We start from the raw sequence: 18,751 nt of genomic DNA on the forward strand, positions 1-18,751 counted from the left end.
ACTATAGTTTAGTGCTCTTGGCTTCTGGTCCAAGGATCTTTCTTTACCTATTACCATAACTAACTTTTCATTTCTTTACCTCTCAAATGGGGGTACTCCATGTAGTTAACCTGTTCATTAATAAAGAGTGACCATGGAGCCTAAGCTCCTACAGCCATAGCTTGAGTTCAACAGGTTGAGATAACAAATCCCCGGCTTCCATATGCTCACCTGCTCCCAAGCCCAGCTCCCAGTGCTCTTAGCAAGGAGCTCAGTCTTCTCTAAATCTCTTCCGGTAGAAACCTTTGGATCCTTCACCTTCAGCTCCTGGATACACAGCCACAGTGGAGCATTAAGGCTGCCTTGATTTCCTTCAGGAATGAGCAATACTTCATGGGGTTTTTCTATCCGCTCCACATGGCTCCAAATCACAGCCTGTGGCCACAAGAGCTGCCAGCTTCCTCAACAAAATTGGGAACTTTGTGGATCCCACGAGAGGCCTTATTTATTACATCTCCCAGAGAAAGCAGACCGGGGCAATAATCGTCAAAGTAATATTTACCCCTTAATAACTGCCTATTTTTATACTGGTGTTAGAGGTTAATAGCAGTGTTATTTACTCCTCTGCCAAAAAGAACTGAAGGATGTGAAATGTAGCAGTCAATAAAGCTGAACAGTCAGATAAATAACATTCATATTATTTCCTGACAAATCCTTCTGCAACCCAAGGATATAAATAACTCTAAGAAAGCAGTTCCTGCATTACAAGTTTACTGATGTGTAAAATGTAATTTTAAAAGAAGCCTCAAACCCTGGAAGCACCAGATTCTATAACTATATACACTGGCAGACAGCCCCCACAACGTGTGCACATGTGTGTGTGAGTCCTTTGGGAGCACACATGCCTTCTCTGACGTGCTTAGTACCTTTTACATGTGAGCATGGTGTCAATGTGTGCAGCTGTCGCCTGTCCTTCCCTCTCCACCCATGTGCTATGCCCTTCTCTGCTCTTCTTCCTACCTCACTGATGGCTCTTTCTTAGTCTCCTTCTTATGCTTTTAAAGTTGTAGTGCATAAAGGCTCTGTTCTGTCCCAGGCTTTCTGCTCTGGAGCCTTCGTAGGTGATCCCAGCCATTCCCAGGGCTGACTCGCAAATGTGTGTCTCTGCTCCTCAATCTCCCTGAGCTCTAAGTCTGATATGATATTAACAGCCTCCTTGATTTGCACTTGAATGTATAATAGGCCACATCTAATAGGTCAGTCTTGGTCTGGCCATGGGATAGCTCTAGATTCCACCCCAACCCCCTCTGGCTTCCCCAAATCAGCAAACGGTACCACTTTCCATGCAGTTGTTGAGTTAAAAACCTAGTGTCTTCTTAATCCCTCCTCTAATGTTCACCTGCCCCCTACCTTGTATCCAGTCCATGAGCAAGTCCTATAAACTTTTCCTTCAAAATATGTCTGGCATCCATCCACCCATCTTCTTTTTTTCTGTCTCCACCTCTCTCTCTTAGTCCAAGTGTACCATCTTTCTGACTGCTTCCCCAGCTTCCACTCCAGCCTCCTCTCCATTATCCTCTCAGCAGAGCAAACTTTAAAATATAAATCCAAATGTCCTTCCTTGGCCTGCAGGCCTTACGTGACCTGGCCCAGTTTCTCCCTGACCTCCTCTCCAGTTTGCGTCCCCTTCTTCATTGTCTCCTGGCCACAGCACTGTGTCCACCTCTTTGATCCTCAAACAGATCAAGCACAGTCCTTCTTCCCAGAATATTCTGAAGCTGGTGTTCCCATGCCAGTTTCCTCTTGTCAGTCCATGACAGGCTCTCCCTGGTTGTTCAACCATCTGGTCTAAATAAATGTACCAGCACCCCAGGTCATACCTTCACATCATCCTTACTATCTTCTTCATAGCATTCACCATTTCTTAAAATGATGTTGTTCATAGATTTGCTTACATGTTTATTACTTTCACTAGGATGTCGCCTCCCTAGAGGCAGAGCCTTTGTCATCTTTACTGCTGTACGTCCCAGGTCTAGGAACCCACCAGGCACATAGTAGGCATCTGTGTAAGTGTCCCAGGATTGCTGTAACAAAGTGCCACAGATCTGGTGACTTAAACAACAAAAACGTATTGTCTGAAGGTTCTGGGGGTCTTGAGATCAAGGAGTTGGCAGGTTTGTTTCCATCTGAGCCCCCTTCCTTGGCTTGTAGGTGGCCATCTTCTCCTTGTGTTTTCACATGGTCTTCCCTCCATTATGTTTATGCCCAGACTTCCTTCTCTTATAAGGACACCGACTATATCAGATTTGGGGCCACCCCGAAGGCTTGATTTTAAATTAATGACCTCTTTAAACATCCTGTCCCCAAATACAATGACAATTCTGAGTTATTGGGGGTAAGAACTTCAGCATAAAAGTTTTGGGGAGGGACACAATTCAGTCCATAACAGCATCTAATAAATACTAATAGTGATGATCATGAAGGCAAATATTATTGAGGTATTGTGTGCTGGACATTGTTGCAAGTGCTTTTCCTGTATTATCTGAATCTTCACTATTAAGATTAATAATTAAGAATGTCACCACTTTCCAGATGTGGAAACTGAGACACAGAGAAAAATAGGTGACCTGCTGGAGGTGACAGGTTAGAAGTGGTGGAGCCTGTTTGATTCTGGGACCTTTGTCCTTTCCTACTACTCTACCCTGCTCCCCTTGTGCTTATAAATCTCTGCTGAATGAATGGATGGATGAAGAAGCATGCAAATGCATGGCCACCAAAGCCAGCACATAGTGGCCAGGAACACCTCCATTATATCTTAGGCTCCCTTCTAAAAATGATCTGAAGCAAACAATATGAAAGGGCATCTATACAACATGTAGCAAACTAGAAATTAAAATAGATTATAAAAAGGAAGAAAAAGAAGAAGAAAGACAGTTACAAATTATGGACGTTAATAGAGCTGCTGAGATTAACACCAGCTTTGGCTCTGGGTTTCCCATTTCTTTTATTCAGAAAGAAAGCGTACCAGTTCCTTAGATAAAAATTATTGTAGAGCTAATTCTAAATACATGCCTCATGCACTTGCATTATCCTGAGAGGATCCACATCCTTTTTCCTGCCTATTAGGGACATTCTGCAATTTCACTCATTCTCAGTTTACTAATCCATCTGGAGTTAGGCCATCGCTGACTTTCCTCCTTCATTCCAATTAGGTGGAAGAATGGCTGCTTCTCCAGCAGAAAGCCTCAGAAGTGCTGAAATGTTAATCATGGGGAAAGAAGCCCTCATTTCAAAGAGGGGGGCTGGGTGTATGGGAAGGAATGAACTCATCTTTTTCTTTTCTTTTTGAAATGATAGTTGGAATGGCAAATTGGAAGGGACAGAGAGATTAGCTTCCCCTTTAAGAATCAGTTCTCCAGAATAACTCCAACACAGCCTCTAGTAGTGAGTCAGGATTTGGCAGTGGACATGGCCTGTAAAACACCCAGCACAGAGCCTGGCTTACCGTAGCACTCGGTAAGTAGTATTATACCGGTGACTTGAGAAAAGTGTTCGGAACTCCTTGGGAATTTGGGGAAAGTGTTCTCTCCAGTATTTTCAATAATATAGACGCAATATATGTTTATTAAATTGTGGAATTCCTGGTAAAAAACAAATTAGAACAACATTTCCAGAAATATTTAAAAGAATATAAATCTATAGCCTTAATAATGGCCATAAGCCCCACCCAGTTGTAAGCTTTTATGATTTTGCTCTAAAATAAGAGAGATGTATAAAAATTGATAAACAAATATGTTAAAAAAACAAATATGTTCATTATGGAATTATTTGTAATAATGAAAACAAGAAATTAGGGAATTAATTTTGGATACATCCATAAATGATATGTCAAAAGTTGGAAAAATCTGAATAATACAATATACATTGTTCTACAATTTATTTTTTACACTTAGTCTATCTTGGTTTTCATGACAGCACCTATAAGTCTACTATATTTTTACCTTACTGCCCAACTTTTTATCATGAAGACTTTCTTTTTTTTTTTTTTTAAAGATTTTACATATTTATTCATGAGAGACAGAGAGAGAGAGAGAGAGAGAGAGAGAGAGAGAGAGAGAGAGGCAGAGACACAGGCAGAGGGAGAAGCAGGCTCCATGCAGGGAGCTCGATGTGTGACTCAATCCTGGAACCCCGGGATCACACCCTGGGCCGAAGGCAGGCACTCAACTGCTGAGCCACCCAGGCGTCCCTATCATGAAGATTTTCTAAGAAACAGCAAAGTGTAAAGAATCATATGATGGGGGCACCTGGCTGACTCAGTCAGTCAAGGTTTTAGGGTCATGAGTTCAAGCCCTACATTTACTTAAAATTTTTTAGGGGTGCTTGGGTGACTCAGGCAATTGAGTGTCCGATTCTTGGATTCAACTCAGGTTGTGATCTTAGGGTCAGGAGATCGAGCCCAGGGAGATCAGCCCTGTGTGGGATTCTGCGCTAAGGACAGAGTCTGCTAGAGTTTTTCTCTCTCTCCCTCTGCCCCCTTCTCCACAGGCTTGTGCGTGCATGCTCTCTTTCTCTCTCTTTAAAAAAATATCAAAGATTTATTTATTTGTTTGAGAGAGAGAGAAAGAGAGAGCAGGGGAGAGGCAGAGGGAGAGGGACAAGCAGACTCCCTGCTGAGCAGGGAGCCTGAGTTGGGGCTCAATCCCAGGACCTGTGATCATGACGTAAGAAGGCAGATGCATAACTGACTGAGCGACCCAGGCGCCCCTAAAAAAATTTTTTTTGAAGAATCATATGATAAACATTTGTGTATCCACCTTTTCAATTCTACAACTACCACATTCTTTTTAAAAGAATGTGGAGTAACTCATCTTAGGACAGACTATTTCATTTATTCCTTAAAGATTTATATTTATGCTTCTTCCAGTTTTTGGTGTTACACAGCACATCAATAATCATCTTTGTATATATATCGTTGTGTATATATACAAGAAGATCTACAGTATAAATTCTTGGAGCTGGGGACTGCTGAATCAAAAGATATATGGATTCTAGAAGCTGATATATATTGCCATGTGTCTCATCAAACTGGTTGCAGAAAAGAGGGTAAGAATGTTTATTTCACTTCACATCTGCCAACACGAGGTATCATTAGACATTTCTTTTAAGATTTTGTTTATTCATGAGAGAGAGAAAGAGAGAGAGAGGCAGAGACACAGGCAGAGGGAGAAGCAGGCTCTATGCAGGGAGCCCAACATGGGACTCGATCCCGGGTCTCCAGGATCACATTCTGGGCTGCAGGCAGTGCCAAACTGCTGAGCCACCCAGGCTGCCCTCATTAAACATTTAAGACAGCTTATAATTTTACAGATGAAAATGGTGTATCTTTTAGTCTGAATTGCTGTAACAAAATATTACAAACCAGGTACTTTAAACAAGAGACATTTATTGCTCATAGTTCTGGAGGATGGAAGACCCGGATCATGATGCCTTTGTGGTTGGATTCTGGTGAGGGATCTCTTTCTGGCTTGGAGACAGCCAAACAACTACCCCTCCCTATGTCCTAATGTGACAGAGAAAAAGAAAGCTTTTTGGTGTCTCTTCTTGTATTGGCACTCATCCCATCATGAAGGGAAGACCCCACTGTTACAATTTCATCTAAACTTAATCATCTCTCAAAACCCTGTCTCCAAATACCATCACACAAGGGATTGAGCCTTTGATATATGAATTTTGGGAAGATACAAACATTCTATCCATAACAATATCTCATTGTGGTTTTGTTTGTTTTTATTTGTGAATTTTTAATATGTTTATTTGCCATTTATATATATATATTTTCATTAACTGCTTGATTAGCTTCCTTATTCATTTTCCTACCCTATTGATTAATAAGAGCTTTTGAATTTTAGAAAAATTAGTCCTTTTTCATCTATATTGCAGATATTTTTTAGAATTAGTCATTTGTCTTCTGATTTAGTTTATATGGCTTATTGTGCAGAAATTCTAAATTTTTTTATAGTCAGATTTATCAGTCTTTTTCTTTATGGCTTCTTGTCTCACTTAGAAAAGTTTTTCCTTCTTCAAGATTTACAAATTCAGGGATAGATCTTTCTCCCTAATCTTGAAGCATGAATTTTTACTTAAATAGGTCATGAGAGTCATCTTTTGGGTATGACTTAAGCAATGTTTTTTTTTAATTCACAACCACTGGAAACTTTGGGCCTTGCATATAATGGTGGTAGAGACTTGAAAATTTGTCATTTGCAAACCTTCGTGAGGACTTCTACCCACAAACCCTTCTTTTCATGTTGTGTTAGGCACTTAGAAAATATCCCAACACTTACAGAAGTTGCCAGATCTTTTCCTGATGGCAGTTACTTTTGACTTCTCTCAAGTCTTCAGAGAAAGCAGGGAAGCAAGTGTACCTTTGTGTGTGTGTATGTGTGTGTGTGAGAGAGAGAGAGAGAGAGAGAGAGACCAATAGACAGACAGGAGTGAAAGCAGGGTAGTTATGAAGATCTGATGACTGCTCCCCTCTCCACTTGAAGTCCCTAAAAATCATGGCAGATAGAATGATTGAGCAGGTTAGGGAGAGAAGGGAGGAAACCACAAGGAGGCTACAAGGAACTGGCATGAGCAACCTGGCTTGAATGTTGACCCAGTAAGGCTTAGAACTCTATTAGCTGCAAACATCAGAGCTTTTAAAAACAAACCTTACTGAAGTATTCTTGGTATGGCATGTCCCATTTTGGAAATTTCGGGCAGGTACAATCTGTCATCATGTAGCACTTCATCACTGTCTCTTCTGCAAATTTCTGAGAATAAAAAGATTTGACTGCAAAAAAACTCCTAACATCTCCATCGGTTTGTAATCAGTGAATACAGTAAGTGCAGGGGGTTGATGACTGTTTGCAGAGTATGTTATTTTATATATCTTGTGGGAGAGGTTGAGAGGATTCTGTTTAAAAAGGCTGCCCTAATAAATGATTTACCAGGGCAGCCAGAGATCAAAGAAATTGCTCAGAAATTGCATCTCAGGGCACCTAAAATTTTAAGTTTATGGAAGTCCCCAGAACCCCAAACCTTTTATGACTTTTATATTAGCTAACCACTAAATTTTCAAAGCAGTGTGACTGCTGTGGGTTTTAATAAGAGCTGCATGTTTGACCCCTCTTCCATTTAATAAACATAATGGTGATGCAGCTGAGATATTTTGAAAATATGGAAAATGTCATGGAAGATATAGCATGAGCGAAGTTCAGGCCGGATGGTGAAAATTCTTAATTCTGATGTGAAAAAAAATTGACCAAAGAGAAATCCCACATACTTTGTAACAAAATGATAGAAATACTGCCTTGGAATAGTGTGTTAGCTGGAGTCTACATGTAAGAGCATTGTGGGAGGCTAAGAAGCTCTGGAGATTGGAAAGTGAATTTAGTGATGTCAAACAGGCTGAGCACTGATTACTCTTGCACATAGTTCAACAATTAGAAAAATTTCCCAGCACCCTGAGGACTTGGGAGAGTTTCTCTGGAGTTCACTGGTATGTTTCCTCCCAGACAAGTTGTGGTCTAGTCTGAAAATGGAGAACCCCAAACAGGTAGGATAGTGGTTTTGAAAGTGCATTCCAAAGACCCCGGCACCCCTCCAGGTGGTATGTAAGGTCAAAACTATTTTCATAATAATACCAAGGTACTATTTGTCTTTTTAAATTCTCATTCTCAAATGAGTGACTACTAACAGGACTGAGGGAAGAATCACCCCGCTGAGCACTATTGGAACTGCAGAATCATGAGCAAATATGGGCATTGTTTTAAGCCATGGAGTTTCAGGGTGCTTTGTTTTGCAGCCATAGATAATTGGAATAGTCATGTCGGGGATGCACATTGATGCCGCCAGTATTGGTGATCTTGGTTAGGGATCACTCCAAGTTTTTTCAACCATGTGGGGACATAAAGGGATTACTCACAGGGACAGAAATCAGAATGACTGGTTTCCTGACATGTTGTATTGATAGCTCAAATCAGAAAGGGAGGCCATGGTTCCCCATCATAGAGCCAAAGATAATTCCTAAAACTTGAAGGAAATTTCTTCTGATGAATAACTTTGAAGACATTCATAGCAGTGATGATGATGATGATGATGAAGATGATGATGATGACGAGATGAGGAGGATGACAATGATGACAGTAAAGATAATGAGGATGATGGTGGCAATGGCAGTGATGATTGTGTAGCAAGGATGGAACTTGGTCCAGGGACTCTAAAGTCTTGAACCAGAAGAAATGACCAATGGGGAATAACACATTGTAATGGAGAGAGTGTAAGCTTTGGCATCAGAAAACCTGGTCAAGTCGTGGCTTCACAATCTTGGACAGGCCATGCCTTCCCTCTGAAGTTCAGTTTCCTAAGTGCCAAAATGGGAATAATTGGACTCCCCACCCTTCCCCCAACAGATTTTTCATGAGGGTCAAGTGAGAGTATGTGAAAGTGCTCTATAAACTGTAAAGTACTATGCAAAAGGGAAGAATATGAAGATAAGAGATATGAGATTGTCGCTAAAAGGAATTTTCCTTCTACTTTAGCAGTTCTGAGAAAACACAGAGCAGATGATTAAAGACCTTTCTGCAAGAAGTTTTTGAGTTTGCCTGTGGGAGTTACTGAGCTTTCTGTCCCATACAGCTGCTAGCCAGGCTCCGTAAATAAATACAGGTTCCTGCTGTCTGGAGCACGTGGTATTTTCTGTTCTGTTTACCAGCATCATACATAAACCAGTCAATGTTCTCTAGACATTCAGTGTTGTGCTAGAAATTTGGGATGGGACTGAAGATGTAAAATAGCTCCTTCCTTTCTAGCCTATCTGTGGTAGGCAGAATAATGGTCTCCCAAAGATGTCCGTGTCCTAATACTTGGAACCTGTGTGTATGTTAGGTTACAAGGCAAAGGGGAATTAACATTGCCGATGGAAATGTGGTTGCTAGTCAGCTGTCTTGTGATGCAGAGATTACCCTGGGTTATCCAGGTAGGGCTAGTGTAGTTACCAAGTCCTTAAACATGGAAAAGGGAGAAATAAAGAGATGGCAGAGTGAGGAGGTCTCATCCTAATGTTGCTGGCATTGCAGATGGAAGAAAGGTCATGAGGCAAGGAATATGAACCCCCATCTAGAATCTAAAAAAGGCAAAGAAATGTATTCTTCTCTGGAGCTTCTAGAAAGAATGCAGTCCTACCAACATCTTGATTTTAGCCCAGTGAAACCCATTTCATACTTCTGACATCCAGAACTGTAAGATAATACATTTGTATTGTTTAAGCCACTACCTTTGTAGTAATTTGTTATGGCAGCAATGGAAAACTAATATATTGCCCGAGAGCCTCCTTGGCAAGCTACCTTTGTGGGAGGATGGAGCAAAAGAATGGGAGATTTGACCCAATGCCACACATGATGTCAATGGAATTTTAGTTCCATTTGTCATGATAAATTCAAAGACCTAACCCAGCAGGCAATGTCTGTAAATTTTCCCATTTGGGAAGCTGTAGTTGTATGCACAGGAAGTATATTGGCACCAATGGCCAAGCTGTATACACCTTATTGTCTGACAGTGATGTATTGACTCATCTGGTTTATGTCTGTCTTTCCCTCACTAGAATATAAGATTTGTCAGGCTCACTGCTATAGCTTCAATCCTTAAAATAATGCCAGGGTTCTAGTTAGTGCTTAATAATTTTTTATTAACAGGGCAGCCCGGGTGGCTTGGCGGTTTAGCACCGCCTTCAGCCCAGGGCCTGATCCTAGAGACCCAGGATCGAGTCCCACGTTAGGCTCCCTGCATGGAGCCTGCTCCTCCCTCTGCCTGTGTCTCTGCTTCTCTGTGTTTCTCGTGAATAAATAAATAAAACCTTTAAAAAATAATAATAATTTTTATTAACAAATTCTCTCATTTAACAAGTTTTAAGGCTATGCATCAAGCCTAGGAAAAGAAAGTTCATTCTAGGCAGAAATATGCATCTGTTAGCTGCTGTATTTTTATGCAGAGAACACGGTGTCCTTGGCACTCGATAAGCATTTATTAAATGGATGAATGAATGACTTACATGAATGAATGTTTAAAGAATGAAACATAAATGCCCCTGGCTCTTGAGGAATCTGCAGTCTGTGGATTCAGATTTGTCAATATAGCCACTCATGCCAAAATTGAATTTGCTTTCCTCCTCAAAATTTCCAGTAATTGGCAAATGATTTGTTAGACCAATGCATTGTGGAGGAAGAGAGGTGAAGGCAGAGGATGGAGGTGGGTAAATAAAATGGAGCTCTAAGTTAGTATTTTTTTGCCAGGTAATATGGGGACTCATCTAGAGAAATAGAATATTTTCTGAAACAATTAATTTCTATTATTATTATTATTGCACATTATGTATAATTTTACCACATTACATGCTCATGTAACAGAGTTACAATAGATTCCTCGCTTCCTCAGTTCTGCTCCAACCCTACGACTGTTAAGAGTTTGGCCTATGGGATGCCTGGGTGGCTCAGCCGTTGGGTATTTGCCTTTGGCTCAGGGTGTGATTCTGGCCCTGGAATCAAATCCCACATTGGGTTCCCCATGGGAAGCCTGCTTCTCCTTTTGTGTCTCTGCCTCTCTCTGTGTGTCTTTCATGAATAAATAAAATATTTTTTAAAAAAAGAGTTTGGTCTATAATCCCCTCTCTTCAAATATCTGAGTAGATGACTCATTTTCAGAACTGCTTAAAGTGAGTGTAGCCCTAGTCCTTGATATGATACAAAACTGCTGAGAAAAACAATTTAAAAACATATACTAAAAATAATATGAGAGACAGCCATGTAACAGAAATCCCTAGATGGGCAAAATCGTTTTTAAATTGCTGTGATTTGTACAATAGCTGGTTTTCCCAGGCTCTATGTTTTTGCCTCTTTAAAGTTTTTCATATCTTGAAATTGGAGTCCTAAGCCTATTTGCCTGAGAATTAACAAAGGAGATTCTACTACTATATTTAAAACAAAGAACATTTCCTGACATTTATAGGAATGAAATCTTTGTGAAAAATTGTATAAAGCATTTTGAAAAAAAATGTGTTTTTCTCTAAGAAAGATGAGACTATGAATCACTAACCAAGCAGCCTAATGTTTCTAGCTCATGATTGACATTGACACAAGCCCAGAAAAAAGAAAAGTCAGCAAATCAGGACTCAAGTACATAGTCAGTGCTCTCAGGGCTGTCCTTGAACTTCTCTGTCACTTATATCTCCTCCTAACCCTGTTTTGTCCTGACATTTAAAGAATAGGCTTCTACTGTAATAATAATTAGCACTTGCACATCACTTTTACAAAGTGATTTCCTACCTATTTTCTTATTTGATGCTTCCACTTCCTAAGAGGTATTTGCTATTGTTCATGGTGCCTATTAACTCTCATTTCTCAGATGAGGAAGCTGAGGCTCAGTGAGCTTATGTGTGACTTGCCCAAGGTTATGTGGCCAGTTAGCAGCTTAGCAGCTGGACTTCCACCTTCAAATCTCTTGTCTTTTCCTCGAAGCACTTTGAGTCTAGATAAGAGTTCCAGGCCATAACCTCCTGACATTGTCATTAAAACCCTCAAGAACTTGTTAGGAAAAAATGAGACAAGGTGTATTATTTCACTGTAATTTTCCATGCAGTCAATGTGAAGTGTCCAGTGCCTCTAAGATGTCTTCTGAAATGGGGATGGACTTGCTTGAGGGAGAAGAACCAGCATGGGCCTACCTCTGACTCTCCACTGCCCTGATGCCGAGCCCTGACTGGGGCCCTGGATACAGTGTTCTGCATGAGCGCAAGGCCTCAAGAAGGCACAGAGGTTTCCCATGGCATGTTTGCCAAAACCACTCATGCCAGTGTCACTGGTCCACTGGTCCACTGTCTTCCCCTGGTCCACTGTCTCATTGTCCAGACCACCCTGGCAGCCAGCCAGAAAGGCAGGTGAGGGAAGTGACACTCCAGGAGCTTGCCAAGACTTTTTCTAATTTAATGCAGGTATGGATAGAGGGGAGGCCTACAGGTAAGATCCTTAGGCTGTCCTGGAAGGCATGTCAGGAGTTAGCCTTTAAGTGGTACGACTTGTTAGCTACATTCGTGAGTATGGCTGGGAGCAAAGCATATGGGAAATCCTTGAATAAGTGCAAGATGGGGTGATGGAGAGCTGTTTGAATCCTGCCTCTGCCACCAAACAGCTAAAAAACATCCTAATCTTTGAGATTCCTTTTTATCATGGAGATGAAATGGAAATAGTACTGTGTCCCATTCCTGGTATTTAAGGTTACAATGACCCAACGAAAAAAAGTTGGTGAAAACACTTTAAAAATTCTAAAGGACCAAAATAACATCTGTTTGAGTTTTTGTTGGTGGTGGTGGTTTGTCTTCCAGATAGAAATCTCTGCTCATAAAAATCTTCCACAGCACAGAGACACTGATACAAACACATGACTCCTCTCCATTATCTCATCATCTATGTGCTTCTTTAGGCAGCTCACTGGTGAATTCCTTACTTCTCCTTTTCCCTATACTTACTGAGTCCTTTCCCTGATGACTTATCCTAGCACGAAGCTTTGGTCCTCCTTCCCAAGTAGTCTGAAGAAACCTTAACAGAGACCCGTTTAATGGATGGGAAAATAACTATGGGTGAAAATGAAGTTTGCTTTCCATTCTAATTTTAGCAACATTGCTCACAATACTAATCTGATAATTAGTTGAGGTTCTATGTCAGAGACTGGATATTTGTTCCCCAATATGTATTTTCTTTTCTTCTGTAATTACAGAGCTTTTAGCTGAGCACATGGGTGCTGAATTAAAAACCACACTTCCCAGCCTCCTTTAGGTGTGGCCATGTGACTAATTTCTGGCTAATGGGAGTAAGCAGAAGTGATGTGTGCAAATTCTGGGACATAAGCTCAAAGGGAAAGGACACAAACTCCTCTTTTCTTTTCCCCTTCCTGCTGGGTGGAATGCTGATGTGGCAGTGGTGGTTGGAACAGTCATCTCAGACCACAAAATGGAAGCCATGTGTTAAGGATGGTAAATAGGACATTGGAAGCAGCCCAAGGCTCTGACCCTGCTAAGCCACCCTACCTGTGGCATGAAATGGGGAAATGCATTTCTCTCTGCTTTAAGCCATTATATTTGCAGGTCTCTTGTGATGGCAGCTTAGCAATATCATAACGGAGATTATAAGAGGAATACTTTGAGGTCTACAGTTGAGCTTAGGAAGTTCCATGTCTGCTCTACATCTCGGCCTAAAATAGGAAAAACACACAGGTGCTCTCTTATGGCTCCCTCCCTCTGTGTCAGTGTTCACTATTATCACTACTATTGTTATGGTTACCACCATTAACATTGCTTTTTTTTTTTTAAGATTTTATTTATTTATTCATGAGAGACAGAGAGAGAGAGAGAGAGAGAGAGAGAGAGAGGCAGAGACACAGGCAGAGAAAGAAGCAGGCTCCATGCAGGGAGCCTGATGTGGGACTCGATCCCAGGTCTCCAGGATCAGGCCCTGGGCTGAAGGCGGTGCTAAACCACTGAGCCACTCAGGCTGCCCCAACATTGTTTTAAATAAGCCAGGGGATAGAAGCACAAGCAACAATAGCAACAGCAAATAGATAAGCTGTACCTCATCAAAATTTAGACCTTTCATACATCATAGGACATTATCATGAAAGTGAAAAGACAACCAACAGAAAGGGAGAAAATGTTTGTAAATCATATGTCTGGTAAGAGTCTAGCATCCAGTATATATAAGGAATTCTTACAACCCAACAACAAAAAGATAAACAACCCAATTAACAGGTGAATAGAGAACTTGAATAAACATTTGTCTAAAGAAGATATACCAATCCATGGTCACCAAGTCCACCGTCATTAGTCATTAGGGAAGTGTAAATCAAAATCACAGTGAGATGCCACTTCACAGCCACCAGAATGGCTATAATTTTTTACAAAGGGAAAATAGCAAGTGTTGGCTAGGATGTGGAGAAATTGGTGTCTTTGTACACTGATGGTGGGAATGGAAGGGATTCAGCTACTGTAGCAAACAGTTGGGTGGTTCCTGAAAAGGTTGAACAGAACACCCAGCTCCTGCTCCCAGGCATGTTCCTCACAGAACTGAAAACAGGTACTCAAACTAATATGTGTACACGCATGTTTGTAGCAGTATTATTCACAATAGCTAAATGGTGGAAACAATGCAAATGTCCATGAGTGGACAAGTGGATAAACGCTTGGTGGCATACACATTCAACAAAATATTATTTAGCCATAAGAAGGGATGAAATGCTGGTACATGCTCTAACATGGATGAACCTCATAAGCATTACACTAAATGAAAGCAGACACAAAAAGGCCTCACATTATATGATTCCATTTATTTATTTATTTATTAAGATTTTATTCATTTATTCATGAGAGACACAGAGAGAGAGAGAGAGAGGCAGAGACACAGGCAGAGGGAGAAGCAGGCTCCATGCAGGGAGCCTGACGTGGGACTTGATCCCGGGTCTCTAGGATCACACCCTGGGCCGAATGTGGTGCTAAACCACTGAGCCACCTAGGATGCCCTATGATTCCATTTATAGGAAATATCTAGAATGGGTAAATTTATAGAAACAGAAACTAGATTGGTGTTTGCCAGGGGCTGGGGGCAGAGAAGTAGGGAGAGTAACTGCATAATGTGGATTCATTCCGAGATGATGGGAATGCTTTGGAGCTAGATAGACATGATAGCTATACAGCATTTTGAATATATTAAAGTGAACTGAATGGCTCACTTTAATGTTAAGATGGTTAATTTTGTTATATGAATCTCACTTCAGTTAAAAAAAAAAAAAAAAAGCCATGGGGCCCCAAAGCAATAGTAGTAGTGTTCGTTTCCGGAAAGGCCCCTGACAGTGCAGGGGCCTGCTTGAAACAAGAACGTGAACCATGTAAGCAACTAGGCTGCTAATGAGTGCCTCTCCTCCCCTTGAAGCAAATGCTCTCCTCCTCCTCCTCCCAGCCATTTATTAGGCTCTACCTTCTACTAATGTCAGGTAGCATTAGTTGTTCAGGTATCCATGGAACTGGAGTGCCCTTGCTCTTCCTGATTCCTTATTTATTATGTTAATGAGAACATGACCACAGCTCTGAGGCAGAAACTCCAAGATGGATGGATATTTGCGCTGTATTCGGTGGCAGGTGGGTCTGCACAGGGTGCCATGGAGGGACTCACACCAACAGGTCTGGTTTCAAACCCCACTTTGTCACACACTTGCTCCATATTCTTGAGAAAGTCAGTTACTCTGAGACTGAGTTTTCTCCCTCTAAAATGAGAATAAATAATATCCTCTTTTCTTCATGTTTATATCCAGAAACTGATTGCTTCTTGACACCTCTTTTGCTGCCACCTTGGTTTGACCCACTTATATTTTCTCAGTGAATTGTCTCCCAACAAGTCTCCCTCCTACCTTTGCCCCTCTGCCACTTATTGTCATGCTACCATAAGACTGGTCCTTCCAAACATAAGTCAGACTAAGTCACTGCTCTGCTCAAAATCCTTTGGATCCCTCATGTCATCAGGGGAAAAGCCAAGTCTTCATATTGGCCTTCAAGGTCCTCCATGACGGGATTCCTTTTTTTTTTTTAAGATTTTATTTATTTATTCATGAGAGACAGAGAGAGAGAGAGGTAGAGACATAAGCAGAGGGAGAAGCAGGCTCTGCAGGGAGCCCGACGCGGGACTTGATCCTAGAACTCCAGGATCACGTGCTGAGCCAAAGGCAGATGCTTAACCGCTGAGCCTCCCAGGTGACCCATGATGGAATTCTTGCTTCTACTCTGACCACCAATCCCCTGGCTCACTCTGCTCTACACTCAATGCTCCCTTCTGTTCTTGGGCCATTGTACGTGCTGTTCTCTCTGCCTGCAAGACTGTTCCTGCCCTTAGCAACTCCACATCTTTGTCAAATGTCATCTTACAGTGAGGCCTTCTTACCCTAGTAGTCCCTATTCCCCTTCCCTGCTTAGTTTTCAGTTTTTATTATAATTACAATTAGCACCATTCAATATTGAACATCAAAAGACACATGTTTGTTCATTTATTGTTTTTTACTTGTCTCCCTCCTCAAAAGGAAGTTCCATGAGCTATTTTGTTCACTGCTGCACCCAGAGTGTCTAGAATAGAGCCTGGAACATATAAATAATGAATGAATGAATGAATGAGTTCCTTTGAAGATGAAATGAGACGATAAATGTGACAGTACTCTACAAATATACAGTATTTTATTATTTGTATCAAAATGAAATTCATCTCAACAAGGCCTACATCAATAGGATTTTTGATAGTTGGAGAAAATACATAACAAAAACTAAAATTTTCACTGTTCAGAAAACTTTCACGAACCCCAAAGGATATTTTAAGATCTGATACAGCCTCCATTTTTTAGACTCTTGTCATTAGTAATATTCCCAGAACTCATTTTGTCAGCCTTAATGGAATGGACTTCAGATGCTCCCTGATATGTGCGAGTCGAAGGAACCTGCATATTTCATAGCCTGTGTGGGATTTTACAGATACATCAAGTTGGCTTTTTATTTGCTACTGCAAAATTAAATTAGGAATGAAAGTAATTTGGTTCAATGAAAATAAAAAACTAAACTCAAAGTAGAGGAAAAAAGGCCAAATCGCACAGAGGTCAGGACAGCCAGGAAGGTTCCTCTTAAAGTCTTATAAATAGAAGGTAATTTCTAAAATGTCAAGGGTTTCTCGGCTCAATTAAAATTATTTGTAGCACAAATGGTTGAGACCAGGGAGTGCTTTAAACCATAGAAGTGCAGTAACAAGAATAATAAGCAACTAGGCTATTGTTGTTCAGAAGTCTTATTTAAATGTTGAAGAATTTCAATCATGTTGGATGCCAGAAAGACTCAGTGATAAAGGGAAGTGGAGCTGTTTGCCCTCCAATTCCTTTCCTCCTGCTCCCACTTAGAAATAGGAAACAGCCAAGAGCCATTTTGCAATCGAAACAACTTCATTTCCCATGTCCATTTGGAAGAAAGAGCCATAACTCAATGCATACACATTTAGGATAGGTTGGGGAATGGCCGTGATGCCACAGCCCTGAGCTAAGAGCATATAACTTCTTTCCAAATATGTTTTGGACTCCGTGGCTGTCATCTACTAAAGGATGAATTTTGCAAATATTATGAACTTACCCATTTGGGAAGCAAAAACAAATATCGGATAGACCCACGTTTTGTCATAGATAAATAGTTCTTTACATAGCAAGCCCAGGAGTGTTCGGAGCAACCTTGCAAAGTCCAATGAAGTGTCAATTGAAGCCAGAGGCGTGATCATTTATTGTCAACATGGACTGTCATCGCTTACGGCCATAATCGGGAAAATTGCTGATGATTGATACCGACGGCAATGATGATTACTCTTGCAATAAGCTTAATGAAAATAATGAAGTGTTACTGCATGTGACTTAGTTGTGGCACAGGGGAGATAATGTGTGCGTGCCACAAAGAAGTCACCAGCCGGCACAGCGTTCATATTTCAATCCTGACACACGGGGAGCTTGGAAGAATTGTGTGTGGCTCCCGTGATCCCCTCTCTTCTTACTTAGGCCAAGAGTTCCTCATCCCTCCAGCACGCATAATTGCTGGAATACGTGCAATGACAAGAGATCATTTCAGCTGTAAGTCCTGCCCAGCAGATGGTTAGGACTGTCTCCTCCTGGTTGGAGGAGCTGCTTACCAAACTCCACCGGGTTGGCAGGTTAGGCTGTGCGCTTTCCCCCCTACTGGCAACCTACCTGCTCAAAGGTGAGAGATACACTGCTGACCTCCTGGACCATGGGCTCAGGAAGCTCATTTTTCTTTCAGCACTGCCTGCTGCTTCCTTTTCCTCAGTTCTTTCAGCACTGGGGATGTGGGGGAGATGGGAGGAGAAAGAATAAAAACCGTTGAGGGACCTTGGAGCCACCCAGAAGGCTAGCCTCAAACCCAGTTCTGCGTCCATTTCATATAATTGGCGAGGGCCTTAAAAACCCAAACAGCTCTCATCCACTGCAGGAAGATCAAAGGGACATTTACCTACTCACTTAACTCAGAAAAAATAAAACACCCAGCACAAATTGTGGGCTTTTAACTATCTTGTGAGACCAAAAACCTAATCAGAGTGCCGAGGACTATAAACATGTAGGAAGGGAAGCAGACAGTCATTAAAATCTGATTATGAGCCCAGCAGCGCTGATAGGGCCTGACGGCCCACCTTCCTGCAGAGGGGTCTGCTGACAGAGCAGGGAGAGTGAGCAAGATTGGCCTTGAACGTCTTTCCTTCACATACAGAAGATTTTTGGAGCCCTACAGGCCACAACAATTTGCCTCATTTCAAGAGAAAAATTAGCCTCAGCAGTTCGTGGAATTTTTTTCCTTCTGCTCACAAAACATTCATTGTATATTAGTCACCGAAAAATGCAAACCCTCACGTAGCATGTCAGAGCAACTCTCTCTGGCTATTGGGAACTGGGATTTGTTTCATTTATCCAACAAATATTGATCGAGCATTTGCTTTCTGCCAGGCTCTGTTCTGGGTGCTGAGACATGGCAATAACCAGACAGACAGACAGAGTCCCTTGCCCTGTTAGAGCTCACATTCTAGTAGAGAGAAACACACCATAAACACATATGCAAAATATGAGCAGGTCAGATGGGGAAACATATTGTAGAGAAGGAAGATAGAAA

Source organism: Vulpes lagopus, chromosome 13, assembly GCF_018345385.1.
Source record: "Vulpes lagopus strain Blue_001 chromosome 13, ASM1834538v1, whole genome shotgun sequence".
Taxonomy (NCBI): Eukaryota; Metazoa; Chordata; class Mammalia; order Carnivora; family Canidae; genus Vulpes; species Vulpes lagopus.